Source organism: Macaca nemestrina, chromosome 1 (assembly GCF_043159975.1).
Source record: "Macaca nemestrina isolate mMacNem1 chromosome 1, mMacNem.hap1, whole genome shotgun sequence".
In the NCBI taxonomy this organism is placed as follows: domain Eukaryota; kingdom Metazoa; phylum Chordata; class Mammalia; order Primates; family Cercopithecidae; genus Macaca; species Macaca nemestrina.
The window spans coordinates 104,193,028-104,213,036 of NC_092125.1; the positions used below are offsets into that span (position 1 = coordinate 104,193,028).

The window sequence follows — 20,009 nt, forward strand, 5'->3', positions numbered from 1 at the left end:
TTTTGAGACAGAGTCTCGCTCTGTTGCCCAGGCTGAAGTACAGTGGTACGATCTTGGCTCACTGCAACCTCCACCTCCTGGGTTCAAGTGATTCTTCTGCTTCAGTCTCTCTTCTACAGGCGTGCACCACCACGCCCGGCTAGTTTTTGTATTTTTAGTAGAGTCGGGATTTCACTGTGTTGGCCAGGGTGGTCTCGAACTCCTTACCTGGTGACCTGCTCGCCTTGGCCTCCCAAAGTGCTGGGATTACAGGCATGAGCCATCGTGCCTGGCCTTAGTCCCTAGGTTTTCCAGTGGGATCCAGTCATCACAGAGAAATCAAATGGCCCTGGTGATGTTGAACAGTAGCTGAAATTGGGATAAAATCAACTTGCTATTGAAGAGAATGAAATGCACGTTGTTTTAAACTTTGAAATTCTAATTGTAGGCATTCTCTGTGGACATTTGAAAGTCCATACCATTGCATATGTTGCATACTGAAATGTGAACCATGTCACAGTGTGGTTATCACGGTGAGTACAAACATTATAGAAAAAGGAAGTACATTTACAATTAAGTTATGAAGATGAATGAGACTGTAACGATTTTAAGTGGTTGCTAATACAGTAGAATTTAGAAATATATTCTTTCCTACCGCAAAAGATTGATAGTTATAACTCAGATGCATGTGAGTTTCATCAGTAGTGAAAGTTTCATCATTTTTGTTATATCTTATAGTCCCACAGTAAATAAGTCATGAATCTTTGACTTAATCTTCTGATTATACATTTTGTTCAATCTCTTTTCCACACTTGATAACATATCTGACTCTTCTCATTCAGTTTTATTTGCCCTAAGACTGTAGGAAGACAGTGTATTAGATTATAAGGTAGCTATATCATGGTTTCTTGGTATAAATAACATTTTTTTAAAAGTGGAGGACACATTCCTCAACGTTTCTTAAATTCAGCACTCTGAAATTAAAAACTCCAGAGTTTAAATATTTGCTGATAAAAACTTAGGAGAGTTGAATGGAGAGAATTTAAAAAATTGTCTTTGAAAGAAGACACTGATAATGCTGTCATTTGAGAAAATTTTGGGGGTGGGGGTCATGAATCAATCATGTTTAATGATTACTGGGTAAACATTATTACAGTATAAAGGTCTTCAAAGACTGGAGGATACATATATCACATAAGTAGAGATTTCATCTAACTAAATGACAGCACATGTTTGGAAGTTAAAGTTTAGATGAAAAAGATCAAATGAAAAAGAGCAGTCATTTTTTAAACCACAATGAGTTAGAGATTTAAGTTAATTTTATTTAAGTTTTTTTTTTTTTTTTTTTTTTTTTGGGATAGAGTCTCGCTCTGTCACCCAGACCTGGAGTGCAGTGGCACTATCTCGGCTCACTGCAACCTCTGCCTCCTTGGTTTAAGTGATTCTCCTGCCTCAGCCTCCTGAGTAGCTGGGACTACAGGTGGAAGCCACCGTGCCCAACGAACTTTTGTATTTTTAGTAGAGACGGGGTTTCACCATGTTGACTAGGCTGATCTTGAACTCTTGACCTCAAGTGATCCGCCCGCATCGGCCTCCCAAACTGCTGCTGGCATTAGAGGCGTGAGCCACGGCACCGGCCTGTGTGTTTAAGAGGAAGAAAGTCAAATAACTGTAGGTCAGACTCTTAATTCCTTTTTCTTTTTTTTTTTTTTTGAGACAGTGTCTCACTCTGTCCCCAAAGCTGAAGTGTAGTGGCATGATCTCAGCTCACTACAACCTCTGCCTCCTGGGTTCAAGTGATTCTCCTGTTTCACAGCCTCCTGAGTAGCTGGGACTACCGGTGCATGCCACCCCGCCTGCCTAATTTTTGTGTTTTTAGTAGAGATGGGATTTCACCATGTTGGCCAGGCTGATCTCTAACTCTTGACCTTCAGGTGATCCGCCCACCTCAGCCTCCCAAAGTGCTGCGATTATAGGTGTGAGCCACTGCACCTGGCTGAGTTTAATTTACTTTAACAAGCCATTCATTTGTTTGTTTTGTATTCATTCATTCCTCCTTCCACTGACTAACATTTTTCCAGTGCTTCCACTATACCCATTTCTGTGCTTAGATGTAGGGAAAAGACATACAGTTTTTTTTTTTTTAAATCTCAGATGTAATCCTAGCTCTGTGGGAGGCCAAGGCAGGAGGATTGCTTGAGCCCAGGAGTTTAAGACCAGCCTAGGCAACATAGGGAGACCTGGTTACTAAAAAAATTAAAAGTTCGGGCTGGGCTTGGTGGCTCACACCTGTAATCCCAGCGCTTTGGGAGGCCGAGACAGGTGGATCACCTGAGGTTGGGTGTTTGAGACCAGCCTGACCAACATGGAGAAATCCCGTCTCTACTAAAAATACAGAGTTAGCTGGGCATGGGGGCACATGCCTTTAATCCCAGCTGCTCGGAAGGCTGAGGCAGGAGAATCACTTGAACTCAAGAGGCAGAGGTTTCAGTGAGCCGAGATTGTGCCATTGCACTCCAGCCTGGGCAACAAGAGTGAAATTCCATCTCCAAAACAAAAAATAAATACATAAATTAAAAAAAAAATTTTTGCCAAGTGTGGTCCCAGCTACTTGGGAGGCTGAGGTGAGAGAACCACTTGAGCCTGGGAGATTAAGGCTGCAGTAAACTGTAATCGCACCACTGTACTCCAGCCTGTGTGACAGTGAGACCCTGTCTCTAAAGAAAAAAAAATTTGCCGGATGCGGTGGCTCACGCCTGTAATCCCAGCACTTTGGGAGGCCAGGGTGGGCGGATCACAAGGTCAGGAGATCGAGACCATCCTGGCTAACATGGTGAAACCCCATCTCTACTAAAAAATACAAAAAAATTTTCTGGGCGCGGTGGTGGGCACCTGTAGTCCCAGCTAGTTGGGAGGCTGAGGCGGGAGAATGGCATGAACCCGGGAGACGTTTTGCAGTGAGCCAAGATCACGCCATTGCATTCCATCCTGGGTAACAAAGTGAGACTCCGTCTTAAAAAAAAAAAAAAGAAAAAAAAAAAACCAAAAAACTCGGGCCGGGTGCAGTGGCTCACACTTGAGGAGGCTGAGGTGGGCAGATCACAAGGTCAGGAGTTCGAGACCAGCTTGGCCAACATGGTGAAACGCGATCTCTACTAAAAATATAAAAATTAGCCAGGTGTGGTGGCACACGTCTGTAGTCCCAGCTACTTAGGAGGCTGTGGCAGTAGAATTGCTTGAACCTGGGTGGCAGAGGTTGCAGTGAGCCGAGATCTTGCCACTGCACTCTTGCCTGGGTGATAGAGCGAGATTTCCTATCAAAAGAAAAAAAAATTCTAATAGGAGGAACATATTAACAAACATATTACAGTAAAACTATGTAATACATATGCCTATGTTAACAAACACACTACGATGCATACTATGTAATATTTTTGTCCAAGGTGGAGAAGTTATTAAATCTGTGGTGAGAAAGGGAAGGTTAGGGTGATTTCCTACAAGTGGGAAGAGCCAGGTTTTAAAGGATAAGTGTGAGACATTCAGACTTAGAGAGGGCATTCTAGGTAGAGGGAGATCATCTACAAACATATGAAAACATGACACAGCAGGATGAGTGCACTGTAATTTGGATTGGTAAATTTTCAACCCGTTCTCTTATGATTTCCTGTGTCTTCAGTGCTATGTAAGGTTGGCCTTTGTAATTAGAGATCTTCTATCAAATGAAGATGGAAATATGTTCACATACTTTTCTTAGACCAAAGATTAACATCAATAAAATATTTGGTTATATTTTAGTTTCTCAGAAAATTTTTACTAGAATGTAACCCACTCAGCATTCTAGTTAATCAGGCCTTGATTATAATAAGTATCTGGCCAGATCTAAAAATGTATAATTAGTTGTCTTAATAATGAATGAATCTCTCAGCCTCTATATTGGTATATTTCCCCTCAATTTGTTGAAAATCCCAAATAGTGATTAAGATCATGGACTCTGAAATCAGATTGATTAGGCTCAGATCTGAGTTTTGCTAACTTATTGACTGTAATCTTGAGCAAAATACTTACAGTCTTTGGTCTCCTTGACTGTAAAATATGGTGATATTGTAATGATAATATTTATAGCATAGAGTTGGAGGATTCTACGAGATAATATGTATAATGTGCTTAGCACAGTGTGTGCCATGCAGCAAGCAAATAAAGCGTATCTTATTATTTTAGTTATTTCTTTTCTTCATTTCCAAAAAAGAATATAGCAAAGCAAATTACCTCCCCAATAGGTAAGAATATGTAAAATACACTTTTGTAGTGTATATAAGCGATGTCCTTATTTGTATACATATTTTTTCCATTTTCAATTTTTAGCATACTGTTTATCTTTCTTTTCTCACATGTGAATTCTGATTTTGTATTTTCCCACTTCATTTCAGCCTAGGTTTTTGTGTTTGGCTTTTGGCTTTTTTTTTTGAGTCAGGGTCTTGTTCTGTTGTCCATGCTGGAGTGCAGTGGCGTGATCTCGGCTCACTGCAAGCTCTGCCTTCTGGGTTCACGCCATTCTCCTGTTTCAGCCTCCTGAGTAGCTGGGACCACCGGCGCATGCTGCCACCCTGTTGTAGTTTCTATCAATACTTCTTTTTCTTTTCTTTTCTTTTTTTTTTTTTTTTTTGAGACAGAGTCTTGCTCTTGTTGGCCAGGCTGGAGTGCAGTTTCGCGATCTCGGCTCACTGCAGCCTCCTTCTCCTGGGCTCAAACAATTCTCCTGCCTAAGCCTCCCGAGTAGCTGGGATTACAGGTGTGTGCCACCACGCTGGGCAAATTTCTGTATTTTTAGTAGACGGGGTTTCACCATGTTGGCAAGGCTGGTCTTGAACTCCTGACCTCAGGTAATCCTCCTGCTTCGGCCTCCCAAAGATTACAGGCATGAGCCATTGTGCCCAGCCTCCATATATTTATTTAGTACTTACTATGTGCCAGGCACTATTCTAGGTACTGGGATACAGTGATGGACAAAACAAGATCCCTGCTTTGCTATCTTAGGACTTAATAATTTGGGCATTTTCATTTTTCAATATATAAGATCTTTTAGTACTGATACACTGTTAACCAGTATATTACATGTTGTTCAAGCAAGATTCTTTCTCTTTTTCTTTTTTTTTTTGTTTTGAGACGGAGTCTCACCCTTTTGCCCAGGCTGGAGTGCAATGGCGTGATCTCGGCTCACTGCAACTTCTGCCTCCCGGGTTCAAATTATTCTCCTCCTTCAGCCTCCCAAGTCACTGGGATTACAGGCGCCCGCCACCACGCTCGGCTAATTTTTTTTTTTTTTTTTTAATCTTTAGTAGAGATGGGGTTTCACCATGTTGGCCAGGCCGGTCTCAAACTCCTGACCTTGTGATCCACCTGTCTCAGCCTCCCAAAGTGCTGGGATTACAGGCGTGAGCCACTACTCCTGGCTGCAAGATTTTTGTTTGTTTGTTTGTTGTGTTTTGTTTTTTTGAGACAGAGTGTTGCTCTGTCGCCCAGGCTGGAGTGCAGTGGCGCTGTCTCGGCTCACTGCAAGCTCCGCCTCCTGGGTTCACGCCATTCTCCTGCCTCAGCCTCCCGAGTAGCTGGGACTACAGGTGCCCGCCACCACGCTCAGCTAATTTTTTTTATTTTTAGTAGAGACGGGGTTTCACAGTGTTAGCCAGGATGGTTTCGATCTCCTGACCTCATGATCCACCTGCCTCGGCCTCCCAAAGTGCTGGGATTACAGGCGTGAGCCACCGCGCCCGGCTGGCTGCAAGATTCTTAAGACAGATTCAAGATTCCTGAAGAAATTTCTGGTGTATGATTATTTTTCTGCTAAAGCAAATCAGTTCTGTGACAAAAATTTCTTCCCCCTGAGGAAAAGATACTGCATGCCTATGTTTTATCCAGGCATTCCATTGGATAGTTAGTCCTTTGAGATATCAGTGGATTAAATCTTCTGTTAAGAATCAAATAAAATGTTGCAGGAAAAAATTGAAAAACAAAAAAAGAGTCAAATAAATAAAGGCTGGGCATGGTGTCTCTCCCTTATAATCCCAGGACTTTGGGAGGCTGAGGTGGGGGGGATTGCTTGAGCCCAGGAGTTCTAGACCACCTGGGCAACATAGTGAGACCATGTCTCTACAGAAAAACTTAAAAAATTAGCCAGGCATTGTGATACATACCTGTAGTCCCAGCTACTTGGGAGGCTGAGGTAGTAGGATCTCTTGAGCCCAGAAGGTCGAGGTTGCAGTCAGCCGTGATTGCACCACTGCACTCTCGCCTGGGCAACAAGATGAGATCTCATCTGGATCTTTATGTCAAGTACTGTGTTAAACCCAGAGTATACAACAGTGAATGAAACAGATAAAAGTTGTTGCTTTCATAGTGCTTCCTTTTGAGTAAGAGACAATAGATTAAATAAATGGGAAATATGTCATAGCATTTTGATGATAGATATGGTAAAGGAAGTACAAACAAGGTAAGGGATGTTGGGTAGTTAGGGAAGTCCTCTGAGGCACTAATATTTGAGGAGATACCTGAATTATATGAAGGACCCAATGCAACCATCTGGGGCATGAGCAGAAGTCCTGAGACAGGAGTACCCGTTGGTGTGTTCAAGGAATAGAAAAGGGCTAAAACAGTAAATAAAGAGGGGAATAATGATAGGAGATAGAAGAGGTAGCCAGGGACCGGATAACATAGGGACTTAAAGACTTGATAGGTATCTAGTTTTGTATTTTAAGTTTGATTGGAAGCAGGGAAATATCTTGATCTAGTATATACACTTTGAAAGACAAATGATGCAACCAGGTTGACCAGTTAAAAGGCTATCATGGGCTGGGCATGGTGTCTCACACCTCTAATCCCAGCACTTTGGGAGGCCGAGGTGGGTGGATCACAGGGTCAGGAGTTTTGAGACCAGCCTGACCAACATGGTGTAAAAAACAAAAATTAGCTGGACGTGGTGGCACACGCCTGTAATCCCAGCTACTCAGGAGGCTGAGGCAGGAGAATTGCTTGAACTCGGGAGGTGGAGATTGCAGTGAGCCGAGATTGCGCCACAGCACTCCAGCCTGGGCAAGAGCGAGACTCTGTCTCAAAAAAAAAAAGAGAGGCTATCATGATAGTTGAGACAACAGCTGATTGTGGTGTTGAGTGTATTGGTAGGTGGATTTGAGGTGTATTTTGAAGGTAGTGGAGATAATAACTTGCTGATGGCTTGGATGTGGGATCAGAGTAAAAGAGGAGTCAAGGATGACTTCAGTGATGGCCTGAGCAGTTGGATGCTTTTTTGTTTGATGAGGCACACTGTGGGAAAAGCAAATTGTAAGGAGTACAGAAATTAGGAATTTGGTTTGGATATACAGTCATCCCTTGGTATCTGTGAGAGATTGGTTCCCCTGAGGATACCAAAATCTGTGGATGCACCAGTCCCTTATATAAAGTGGTATACTACTTGGATATAACCTATGTGTATCCTCTTGTATACTTACAAAAAAATTTTTTTTTTTTGTTTTGAGACAGTCTTGCTCTGTCACACAGGCTGGAGTTGCAGTGGCGTGGTCTGGGCTCACTGCAACCTTCGCTTTCTGGGTTCAAGTGATTCTCGTACCTCAGCCTCCCAAGTAGCGGGGATTACAGGCGTGTGCCACCACATCTGGCTAATTTTTGTATTTTTAGTAGAGATGGGGTTTCACTATGTTGCCCAGGCTGATCTTGAACTCCTGACCTCAGGTGATCCACTTGCCTTCTACTCCCAAAGTGTTGGGATTACAGGCGTGAGCCACTGCGTCTGGCCAGAAAGTTTTTTTTTTTTTTTGAGACAGGGTCTCTGTGTCATCCAGGCTAGAGTGCAGTAGCATGGTCATAGCTCACTGCATCCTCAAACTCCTCAGGTAAAGCTATTTTCCTAACAGCTTCCCGCGTTGGTGGGATTACAGGCTCACGACACCATATTTGGCTAATGTTTTTGGTTTTTGTAGAGATAGAGTCATGCTTTATTGCCCTGGTTCATCTCGACCTCCCTGTTTGTATACTCTAAATCATCTCTAGATTAATTGTAATACCTAATACAATGTAAATGCTATATAAATATACTGTGTTGCTTAGAGACTAATGACATAAAAAAGTATATACGTTCAGTGCAGACACAATTATCCTTTTCTCCCACCCCTGCCCCTGGAATATTTTTGATCCGTGGTTGGTTGAATCCTTGGATGTGAAACTCATGGATACAAAGGGCTGACCGTACAGGCTTTGAGATTTCTACTGTTTAAAGTTAAAATATTGAATAGGCAGTTGGGTGTACAAGTCTTGAGGTCAGGGCAAATATAAACTTAGGAACTGAGCAGTGTAGTGTAGTGATGCTATTTAGAGCCAAAGAACTTGATGAAATTACCCAGAGAGTGAGTGTAGATAGAGAAAAGATGAAGTTCTTAGACTGAGTTGCTGGATAAATATTTTTGATACCGGGAGAAATGTATCTAGAATACCAGGACTAAAAGAGAGTCTTTTGAGGCCGGGCGCGGTGGCTCAAGCCTGTAATCTCAGCACTTTGGGAGGCCGAGACGGGCGGATCACGAGGTCAGGAGATCGAGACCATCCTGGCTAACCCAGTGAAACCCCGTCTCTACTAAAAAATACAAAAAACTAGCCGGGCGAGGTGGCGGGCGCCTGTTAGTCCCAGCTGCTCGGGAGGCTGAGGCAGGAGAATGGCATGAACCCGGGAGGCGGAGCTTGCAGTGAGCCGAGATCGCGCCACTGCACTCCAGCCTGGGCCACAGAGTGAGACTCTGTCTCAAAAAAAAAAAAAAAGAGAATCTTTTGATAATTTTAGGACTAATACCTTCTTGGCTAAGAAACTCTTACAAGTACTAACTAGTCAAGATGTAGAGACAAATGTGAAATGGTTGGTGACCGAATGTCTGTTTTTTATCTCTTTCCTTTTTTTTTTTTTTTGATACGGAGTCTGGCTCTGTCGCCTAGCCTGGAGTACAGTGGTGCATTCTTGGCTCACTGCAACCCCCACCTCCCGGGTTCAAGCGATTCTCCTGCCTCAGCCTCCCGAGTAAGCTAGGAGTACAGGCATGCACCAACACGCCCAACTAATTTTTGTATTTTTAGTAGAGACAGGGTTTCACCGTGTTGGTCAGTCTGGTATTGAACTCCTGACCTCATGTGATCCACCCACCTTGGCCTCCCAGAGTGCTGGAATTAAAGGCGTGAGCCACTGCACCTGGCTCATCATCTAGGTTTTAAGCTCCACATGCTTTAGTTACTTGTCCTAATGTTCTCCCTCCCCTTGCCCCCCAAACCCCTGACTGGCCCCGGTATGTTCCCCTCCCTATGTTCATGTGTTCTCATTGTTCAACTCCCACTTATGAGTGAGAACATGCGGTGTTTGTTTTTCTGCTCCTGTGTTAGTTTGCTGCCAGCTTCATCCATGTCCCTGCAAAGGACATGATCTCATTCCTTTTTGTTTGTTTGTTTGTTTTGAGACCGAGTCTCGCTCTGTCACCCAGGCTGGAGTGCAGTGGTGCTATCTCGGCTCACTGCAAGCTCCACCTTCCAGGTTTGCCATTCTCCTGCCTCAGCCTCCTGACTGGCTGGGACTACAGGCACCTGCCACCACGCCTGGCTAATTGTTTTGTATTTTTAATAGAGGCTGGGTTTCACCATGTTAGCCAGGATGGTCTCGATATCCTGACCTTGTGATCCACCTGCCTCAGCCTCCGAAAGTGCTAGGATTACAGGCATGAGCCACTGCGCCTGGCCTTTTTTTTTTTTTTTTTTTTTTGAGACGGAGTCTGGCTCTGTCGCCCGGGCTGGAGTGCAGTGGCCGGATCTCAGCTCACTGCAAGCTCCGCCCCCCGGGTTTACGCCATTCTCCTACCTCAGCCTCCCGAGTAGCTGGGACTACAGGCGCCCGCCGCCTCGCCCGGCTAGTTTTTTGTATTTTTTAGTAGAGACGGGGTTTCACCGTGTTTGCCAGGATGGTCTCGATCTCCTGACCTAGTGATCCGCCCGTCTTGGCCTCCCAAAGTGCTGGGATTACAGGCTTGAGCCACCGTGCCCGGCCCCTTTTTTTTTTTTTTTGTGAGACTTTCACTCTTGTTGCCCAGGCTGGGGTGCAATGTCATGATCTCAGCTCAGCGCATCCTCTGCTTCTCGGGTTCAAGCGATTCTCCTGCCTCAGCTTCCCGAGTAGCTGGGATTACGGTCATGTGCTACCACGCCTGGCTAATTTTGTGTTTTTAGTCGAGATAGGGTTTCTACATGTTGGCCAGGCTGGTCTCGAACTCCTGACCTCAGGTGATCCGCCCATCTCAGCCTCCCAAAGTGTACCGCACCCAGCCGATCTCATTCCTTTTTATGGCTACATAGTATTCTATGGTGTATATGTGCCATATTTTCTTTATCCAGTCTATCATTGATGGGTGTGTGGAGTTGGTTCCATGTCTTCGCTATTGTAAATAGTGCTGCAGTAAACAGAAACACATGTGCATGTGTCTTCAGAGAATTTTAACTTTTTTTTTTTTTTAATGGTAGTGGTGGTAAGTAGTCATGGGCCTCATTAAGAATATGATGAAACATAATCCCAGCACTTTGGGAGGCCGAGGCGGGCGGATCATGAGGTCAAGAGATCTAAACCATCCTGGCCAACATGATAAAACCCTGTCTCTCCTAAAAATACAAAAATTAGCTGGACATGGTAGCACACGCCTATAGTCCCAGCTACTTGGGAGGCTGAGGCAGGAGAATTGCTTGAACTCGGGAGGCAGAGGTTGCAATGAGCTGATACCACGCCACTACACTCTAGCCTGGTGACAGAGCAAGACTCTGTATCAAAAAAAAAAAAAAAAAGAATGTGATGAAACCTTTGTAGTCTTTCCCAGAAAGTGTATATATGCACATAAAATGTGAACGTAAGGGGTTCACTGGCACTTTGGATTGTAGGCCAGTGTTCTTTGTTACATAAGTGTCTTAATTATGAAAATTATGGAATGACAGTTGGATTATTTACCTGTTCTTTACCAGAGGGTTTTTTGTTTGTTTTTGTTTGTTTGTTTTTTTGCAGAGGCTCACTGCAACCTCTGCCTTCCGAGTTCAAGTGATTCTCCTGCCTCAGCCTCCCGAGTAGCTGGGACTACAGGTGTGTGCCACCATGCCCAGCTAATTTTTGTATTTTTAGTAGAGATGGGTTTCACCATGTTGGCCAGTTTGGTATAGATCTCTTGATGTCGTGATCCCCCTGCCTCAGCCTCCCAAAGTGCTGGTATTACAGGTGTGAGCCAGTGTGCGCAGCCCAGAGTGCTCTTAAAAATGGAACTAGCCAGGCGCGGTGGCTCACGCCTGTAATCCCAGCACTTTGGATCACGAGGTCAGGAGATCGAGACCATCCTGGCTAACACAGTGAAACCCTGTCTCTACTAAAAATACAAAAAACTAGCCGGGCGAGGTGGCGGGCGCCTGTAGTCCCAGCTACTCGGGAGGCTGAGGCAGGAGAATGGCGTGAACCCGGGAGGCGGAGCTTGCAGTGAGCTGAGATCTGGCCACTGCACTCCAGCCTGGGCGGCAGAGCAAGACTCCGTCTCAAAAAAAAAAAGGAAATAAACTCATATAAGGAATGCTAGTGGTTAGATGATGATGTAAGCAAATCTTTACTCAGTGTCACCTGTTCACCTCCCTTTCCCCTTTACTATTATGGTAATGCAATAATTTCTTTTTTTTTTTTTTTTGTTTGAAACAGAGTCTTGCTTTGTTGCCCAGGCTGCAGTGCCGTGGCATGATACTGGCTCACTGCAACCTCTGCCTCTTGAGTTCAAGTGATTCTCCTTCCTCAGCCTACCAAGTATCTGGGACCACAGATGCGCTGGGCCCACCACACTTGGCTAATTTTTTTTTTTTTGGTCATGGAATCTCATTTTATTGCTCAAGCTGTAGTGCAGTGGTGGCATCTCAGCTCACTGCAGCCTCCGTCTCCCAGGCTCAAGCGATTCTCCTGCCTCAGCTCCTGAGTAGCTGGAATTACAGGCACATGCCACCACGCCTGGCTAGTTTTTTGTATTTTTAGTAGAGATGGGATTTCACCACATTGGCCAGGCTGGTCTCGAACTCCTGACATCCAGTGATCTGCCTGCCTTGGCCTCCCAAAATGCTGGGATTACAGTCATGAGCCACTGCATCCAGCCTATTTTTTATATTTTTAATGGAGATGGGGTTTCACCATGTTGGCCAGAGTAGTCTCAAACTCCTGATCTTAAGTAATCCACCTGCCTCGGCCTCCCAAAGTGCTGGGGTTACAGGCGTGAGCTACTGCACCTGGCCTCAGATCTTTTTTAAAAAATAAGTTTTTTTTTTTTTTTTTTTTTTTTTTTTTTTGAGACGGAGTCTGGCTCTGTCACCCAGGCTGGAGTGCAGTGGCCGGATCTCAGCTCACTGCAAGCTCCGCCTCCTGGGTTCCCGCCATTCACCTGCCTCAGCCTCCCGAGTAGCTGGGACTACAGGCGCCCGCCACCTCGCCCGGCTAGTTTTTTTTGTATTTTTTAGTAGAGATGGGGTTTCACCGTGTTAACCAGAATGGTCTCTATCTCCTGACCTCGTGATCCGCCCGTCTCGGCCTACCAAAGTGCTGGGATTACAGGCTTGAGCCACTGCGCCTGGCTAAAAAATAAGTTTTTAATGGATTTTTGTTTTATTGTAAAACTAATGCAAATTCTGTAATAGGAATATATATGTATATATATAATTTTTTTCTTTCCAAACCTTTCTCCCTTAAAAGACTAGCACTATCAATTTGGTATGTAATCATTCATAATTTTTTCTGTATATAGGTTTTTTACTACTCTTTCCAAATATGAGATCATGCTTACTTTTTTTTTTTTTTTGAGACGGAGTCTTGCTCTGTCACCCAGGCTGGAGTGCAGTGGCCAGATCTCAGCTCACTGCAAGCTCCGCCTCCTAGGTTTACGCCATTCTCCTGCGTTAGCCTCCCGAGTAGCTGGGACTACAGGCGCCTGCCACCTCGCCCGGCTAGTTTTTGTATTTTTTTAGTAGAGACGGGGTTTCACCGTGTTAGCCAGGATGGTCTCGATCTCCTGACCTTGTGATCCACCCGTCTCAGCCTCCCAAAGTGCTGGGATTACAGGCTTGAGCCACCGCGCCCGGCCATGCTTGCTTTTAACTTAGAAATAGTAGACATGTATTTTGTGTGTGTGTGTGTGTGTGTGTAAAAAATATTTTTTGGTCAATATGAAGGAAAACTATAATAAATCTTTTTTTTTTTTTTGAGATGGAGTCTTGCTGTGTCGTCCAGGCTGGAGTGCCATGGCGCGCTCTTGGCTCACTGCAAGCTCTGCCTCCTGGGTTCACGCCATTCTCCTGCCTCAGCCTTCCAAGTAGCTGGGACTATGGGTGCCCGCCACCTCGCCCGGCTAATTTTTTGTATATTTAGTAGAGATGAGGTTTCATCGTGTTAGCCAGGATGGTCTCGATCTCCTGACCTCGTGATCCGCCCGCCTCGGCCTCTCAAAGTGCTGGGATTACAGGTGTGAGCCACCGCACCCGGCTATAGTAAATCTTTTTATTGGTACTTTTATTTTTCTGTGAGTCTCAAAAGTAGGATTACTTTTGGAGTCAAAGAGTATGTAAAATGTAAAGGTTTATAATGGATAGTATAAATATTACTTTCTAAAATGATGGTGGCCACTACTTCCCATTTACCATACCTTATCGGTATTACTTGCTATTTTGAATTTCAGCCAAATTGATAAGTAAAAAATAGCTTTTTTGTGTGTGTGCAAGATGGAGTTTTGCTCTTGTTGCCCAGGCTGGAGTGCAATGGTGCGATCTCGGCTCACCGCAACCTCTGCCTTCTGGGTTCAAGCAATTCTCCTGCCTCAGCCTCCCTAGTAACTGGGATTACGGGCATGCACACCACCATGCCTGGCTAATTTTGTATTTTTAGTAGAGATGGGGTTTCTCCATCTTGGTCAGGCTGGTCCTGAACTCCTGACCTGAGGTGATCTGCCCGCCTCAGCCTCTCAAAGTGCTGGGATTACAGGCGTGAGCCACTGCGCCCGGCCAATAGCTTGTTTTTATTTACACCCCCCTGATTACTAGTGAGGTGGTATATCTTTTTATATTTCTGTTATTTTTATCTCTCCTATTATTGCCTATGCATATCTTTTGTATATCTTATTTAAGAGAATTTTACATTAAGATATGTTAATCCTTTTTCATGTTTATATTTTCTCCAATCTTGTCTTTTTATTTTGTTTACAGTGTCTTAGTTTACAGATATATACCTCTTTAACATAATAATGCTAGTCACTATTTTCCTTTAGAGTTTTTAGTTTCCTGATTTGCCTAAGAAGGGTTTGTCGGCCGGGCGCGGTGGCTGATGCCTGTAATCCCAGCACTTTGGGAGGCTGAGGCAGGCGGATCATGAGGTCAGGAGATCGAGACTATCCTGGCTAACACGGTGAAACCCTGTTTCTACGAAAAATACAAAAAATTGGCTGGGCATGGTGGTGGGCGCCTGTAGTTCCAGCTAGTTGGGAGGCTGAGGCAGGAGAATGGCGTGAACCCGGGAGGCAGAGCTTGCTGTGAGCCGAGATTGCACCACTGCACTCCAGCCTGGGTGACAGAGAGAGACTACGTCTCAAAAAAAAAAAAAAAGGATGGGTTTCTCCACCATAGGTTATAGAAATAGTCATGAACATTCAGATACTTTTACTTTTGTATGTAGTGTTTAAATCCACGAGTAGGGCTAGTCATAGTGGCTCACACCTATAATCCCAGCACTTTGGGAGGCCGAGGCGGGAGGATTGTTTGAGGCCAGGAGTTTGAGACAAGCCTGTAACATAGTGAGAAACCCCTTGCTTGAGCCCAGGAGCTTGAGGGTACAGTAAGCCATGTTCAGACAACTGCACTCCAGCCTGGGTGACATCGAGACCCTGTCTCAAATAAATACAAATAAAAAATAAATCCATGAGGAAATTGCTTATTTATTTTGTTGTGGTTTTTTTTTTTTTTTTTGAGACAGAGTCTTGCTCTGTCGCCCAGGCTGGGGTGCAGTGGCCCGATCTCAGCTCACTGCAAGCTCCGCCTCCCGGGTTTAGACCATTCTCCTGCCTCAGCCTCCCGAGTAGCTGGGACTACAGGCGCCCGCCACCTCGCCCGGCTAGTTTTTTGTATTTTTTTAGTAGAGATGGGGTTTCACCGTGTTAGCCAGGATGGTCTCGATCTCCTGACCTCGTGATCCGCCCGTCTCGGCCTCCCAAAGTGCTGGGATTACAGGCTTGAGCCACCGCGCCCGGCCTGTGTTTTGTTTTTTTGAGATAAGGTCTTGTTCTGTTGCCTAGGCTGGAGTGCAGTGGCGCCTCAGCCTCAACCTCCCAGGCTCAATTGATTCTCATACCTTAGCCCCTGCTGAGTAACTGGGACTACAGGTGCGTACCACCAGGCTTAGCTAATTTTTAAATTTTTTTGTAGAGATAGGGTCTCACTGTGTTACCCAGGCTTGTCTTGAACTCCTGGCCTCAGGTCACCCTCCCACCTCAGCCTCCCAAAGTGCTGGGATTATAGGCCTGAGCCACCATGCCAGCCTTATTTTTGTTTATGATGTAAAGAATGGGTGGAACTTTGTTTTCTGCCAATGGATATCCAGTTATGTCAACATACAGCAACAGATATCAAATAAATCATCTCCTTGTCATACTGAAATCTTTTATTTATCTTTTGACACAGAGTCTCACTCTGTCGCACAGGCTGGAGGGCAGTGGTGCGATGTTGGCTCACTGCAACCTCTGCCTCCTGGGTTCAAGCACTTCTCCTGCTGCAGCCTCTAGGTGCTTTGCTAAGGATGTAGCAGTGAATACAGCAAACAGTTTTTACTCTGATGGAGTGCATGGTCTAGTGGAAGATACGGATATTAAATAACTTATTAGTATAATGTGCATTAAGAGACTTGGAGTATGGATATGCATTTAGCAGGATGATCTGCCAGGCACAAGTGATCCTCCTGCCTCAGCCTCCCAAGTCTAGGGGAATAGGAAATGTCTCCCCAAGGGACTGAGGTCTTGCTATGTTTCCCAGGCTGGTCTCAAAATCCTGGGCTCAAGTGATCTTCCTGCCTTGGCCTCAATGTGCTGGGATTACAGGCGTGAGCCACTGGGCCGTTGAGAAAAACAATCTCTAGTGGCTCACTCCTGCAGACAGGAGGCCTTGGCCTCAATGTGCTGGGATTACAGGCGTGAGCCACTGGGCCTTTGAGAAAAACAATCTCTAGTGGCTCACTCCTGCAGACAGGAGGCCGAGGCAGGAAGTTTGAGCCCAGGAGTTCGAGACCAGCCTGGGCAACATGAAAAGGCGCTGTCTTTACAAAAATAAAAAATTGGCTGGGCATGGTTGTTGTGTGCCTGTAGTCCCAGCTACTCAGGAGGCTAAGGCTGCTTGGGCCCAGGAGGTTGGGACTGTGGTGAACTATGATTGTGCCACCGCTGTCCAGCCTGGGTGACAGAGCAAGACTTTTTCTCAGACAACAGCAATATATATATGTAAAATAAAACACCTTTCTGGATGTAGCTTGGGCTGGAGGAAAGCAAGATATACAAAGAAGTCAGAGGGCTGCTGCTATACTATGCGTGAGAATTGTTGGTTTTATTTGGGCAAGTCAGTGGGAGAATTGGAGAGGAACTGTGTGTAATCATATATGCAATGACATTCAGAAGTTTTGCTGTTAGATTGAAGGTTGAGAATAAGGGAGTGAGAATAGTCAGGATGAGTGCTGCTGCACTCCAGCCTGGGTGACAGAGTGAGATTCCATCTCAAAAAATAAAAAGAAAAAATAAATAAAAATCTAAAAAATTTTACAAATACCGAAAGATTTTAGAGAAGGAAAAGACTGACTGAACCTAAGGAATTCCAGCATCTGGAAGTCTGGTAGGCCGAATCAGATCAGCAAATAAGACTCAGGAGTGCTTCCAGAGAGGTGGCAGGAATGTATACTATCATAGTAACCTGTAGTAGTTTGTGTCTTGTGTTCATTTTCTTAGTACTGCCTTTTTGAAGGACAAAAGTTTATAGTTTTGATGAAGTTCAGTTTACCAGGTTTAAAAAAAAAAAAAAATCTTGCTGTCATATCTAAGAAATTTTGCCTAACCCAAGGTCATAAAGATTTCTTCCTATTTTTTTTTTTTTTTTTTTTTTTTTTTTTTTTGAGACGGAGTCTCGCTGTGTCTCCCAGGCTGGAGTGCAGTGGCGTGATCTCGGCTCACTGCAAGCTCCGCCTCCCGGGTTCACGCCATTCTCCCGCCTCAGCCTCCCAAGTAGCTGAGACTACAGGCGCCCGCCACCACGCCCGGCTAGTTTTTTTTTTTTTTTTTTTGTATTTTTAGTAGAGACGGGGTTTCACCATGTTAGCCAGGATAGTCTCGATCTCCTGACCTCGTGATCCACCCGCCTCGGCCTCCCAAAGTGCTGGGATTATAGGCTTGAGCCACCGCGCCCGGCCTCCTCCTATATTTTTTTTAGGAATTTTATAGTTCATTTTTGAATTTAAATCTGTGATCCACTTGAGTTAATTTTTGTGTGTGATGTGAGGTAAGGGTCTGAGTTCTTTTCTTGCAGATGGATATCCTGTAGTAGATTTGGAGTGAGAAGATTGCATTCAATCCAAGTTCTTCTATTTACTAATTTTACAGTCTTAGAGTTAAATCATGTTTTGAAGCCTGTTTGCTCACCTATAAAATGTGATTAGTTAAATCTAATAAGATTATTGTCAGAATGAAACAAATGAGACAATAAGTGAAACCACTTAAGCATAGCGTATGGCGCGTAGTAGGACTAAGGTAGATAAATGTTAGTGGAGTTTGAAAAACACTCCCAAGATACCCAAATACTCTTCTTTTTTGTTTGTTTCTTTAAATTCATTTCAGTGAGTGAATAATGCCCAAGCTTTTGGTTTTCAGATATAATCATTGTAATATTTAATCCCTTGAAATTACCTCTTTTTATTTTTTTATTTTTTTTGAGACGGAGTCTCACTCTGTCTCCCGAGCTGGAGTGCAGTGGCCGGATCTCAGCTCACTGCAAGCTCTGCCTCCCGGGTTCACGCCATTCTCCTGCCTCAGCCTCCCGAGTAGCTGGGACTACAGGCACCCGCCACCTCGCCCGGCTAGTTTTTTGTATTTTTTAGTAGAGACGGGGTTTCACCACGTTCGCCAGGATGGTCTTGATCTCCTGACCGCGTGATCCGCCCGTCTTGGCCTCCCAAAGTGCTGGGATTACAGGCTTGAGCCACCACGCCCGGCCGAAATTACCTCTTAATCTTAAAGTCTATCAGCTTTAAACTTTAGGCAGCAAATGCACTGCAGGCATATTTTAGGGAGTTTTGACTTCTTTGGGTTTGTTTGATAACATTTGGTAAATAATTGCCTTTTTGTGTTGAATGTCTGTCTTTTTTCTTTTAACTTTTTTTAGAGACTGGTTCTCACTCTGTCACCCAGGCTGGAGTGCAGTGGCATAATCATAGCTAGCTGCAACCTTGAACTTCTGGGCTTGAGCAGTCCTCCTGGATTAGCCTCCCTCATTATGTAGGAGTATTAAAAGCATGGGTTCTACTTTTGACAGACATAGCATATTCATATATAGGAGCTATTGAGTAGTGAGAAATGATGACTGCATATGTTTTGAAGGTAAAGCTGACAGATTTTGCTGACAGACTGCGTATGTAGGGTTTGAGATAAAGGAAGGAGTCAAGGATGATAACAAGTTATTAGGCCAAAAATTTGTCATCTCAGTTCAGTAGCTGATGATCTTTTCAAGGCCTGAGTCAGATCTTGTCATTTCTTAAAACCATTTTGATGGCTTCCTTTCTCATAGTAAAAGCTAAAGTTTTATAAGTCTGCAAGGCCCTCTGTATAAGTCCTGCATGCCCTTTCAGTCTGCATACTCATTCAGTTCCAGGAAGCAGGGTTGGGTAAAGGTCTCCATTCTGTTTCTGAAACACAACAAAAATACTTCCACTTCAAGACCTTCACACTTACTTTTTGGCTTGACTAGAACCTCCATTTCCTGGGTATGTGATTACTTAGCTAGTTTGATATATCCTAAGAAATATGATGGTTATCTGTGGAAATTTTAAAGAGCATGAAACCCAGCACAAATTTAAATAGTGCTATACGTTTTTTTTTTTTTTGAGACGAAATTTCGTTCTTGTTGCCCAGGCTGGAGTGCAATGGCACGATCTCGCCTCACTGCAACCTCCGCCTCCCAGGTTCAAGTGATTCTCCTGCCTCAGCATCCTGAGTAGCTGGGATTACAGGCATGCACCACCACGCCTGGCTGATTTTGTATTTTTAGTAGAGACAGCATTTCTCCCTGTTGGTCAGGGTGGTCTTGAACTCCCAAGCCAGCCTCAGGTGATCTGCCTGCCACAGCCTCCCAAGTGCTGGGATTACAGGTGTGAGCCACCATGCCTGGCCTAATGTGCTATAAATATTTAAATAAAAATCTTATGTCGTTAATTTAGACCTTTTTTTTTTTTTTTTTTTTTTTAAAAAGAGATGGGGTCTTGCGCTGTTGCCAAGGCTGAAATGCAGTGATATTTTCTTAGCTCACTGTGGCCTTAAGTTCCTGGGTTCAAGCAGTCCTCTTGCCTTGGCCTCCCAAAGTGTTGGGATTACAGGCGTGAACCGCCACACCTATCCTATAACTGGTTTTTAATCTTAAGAAATAATGTTGTAATGTTTAGAAATTAAAAGTCTCTAGCCATATTTAATAAAGATCACAAAGGAAAACAAAAATTCCTTGCAGATGAGCAGGCATGGTGACTTGCCCCCTGTTAGCTGCGCACGAGGCTGAGGTGGGAGAATCATTTGAGCTCCAGAGTTCGAGACCACAGTGAGGTAACAAGATGCCACTGCATTCCAGCCTTGGCAAGAGAGCAAAACCCAGTCTTAAAAAAAAAAAAAATTCCTCACATGAGACAAGTTAGATTTTACTTGTTTTTTTTTTTT

The 20,009-nt window shown here is 44.3% G+C and overlaps 1 protein-coding gene across 3 annotated transcripts in view; it reads left to right on the plus strand.

Moving 5' to 3' along the window:
* LOC105498260 (ASH1 like histone lysine methyltransferase) overlaps window positions 1-20,009 on the plus strand; it is a 232,084-nt gene that overhangs the window by 7,026 nt on the left and 205,049 nt on the right. Inside the window, exon 2 of one of the 3 annotated variants that reach the window (XM_071083894.1) lies at window positions 428-512. The exons of the other annotated variants lie outside the window; for them this stretch is intronic. The gene's annotated coding sequence lies outside the window, so the exon portion shown is untranslated. The remainder of the gene's footprint in view (window positions 1-427; window positions 513-20,009) is intronic. 3 annotated transcript variants of the gene reach the window in all.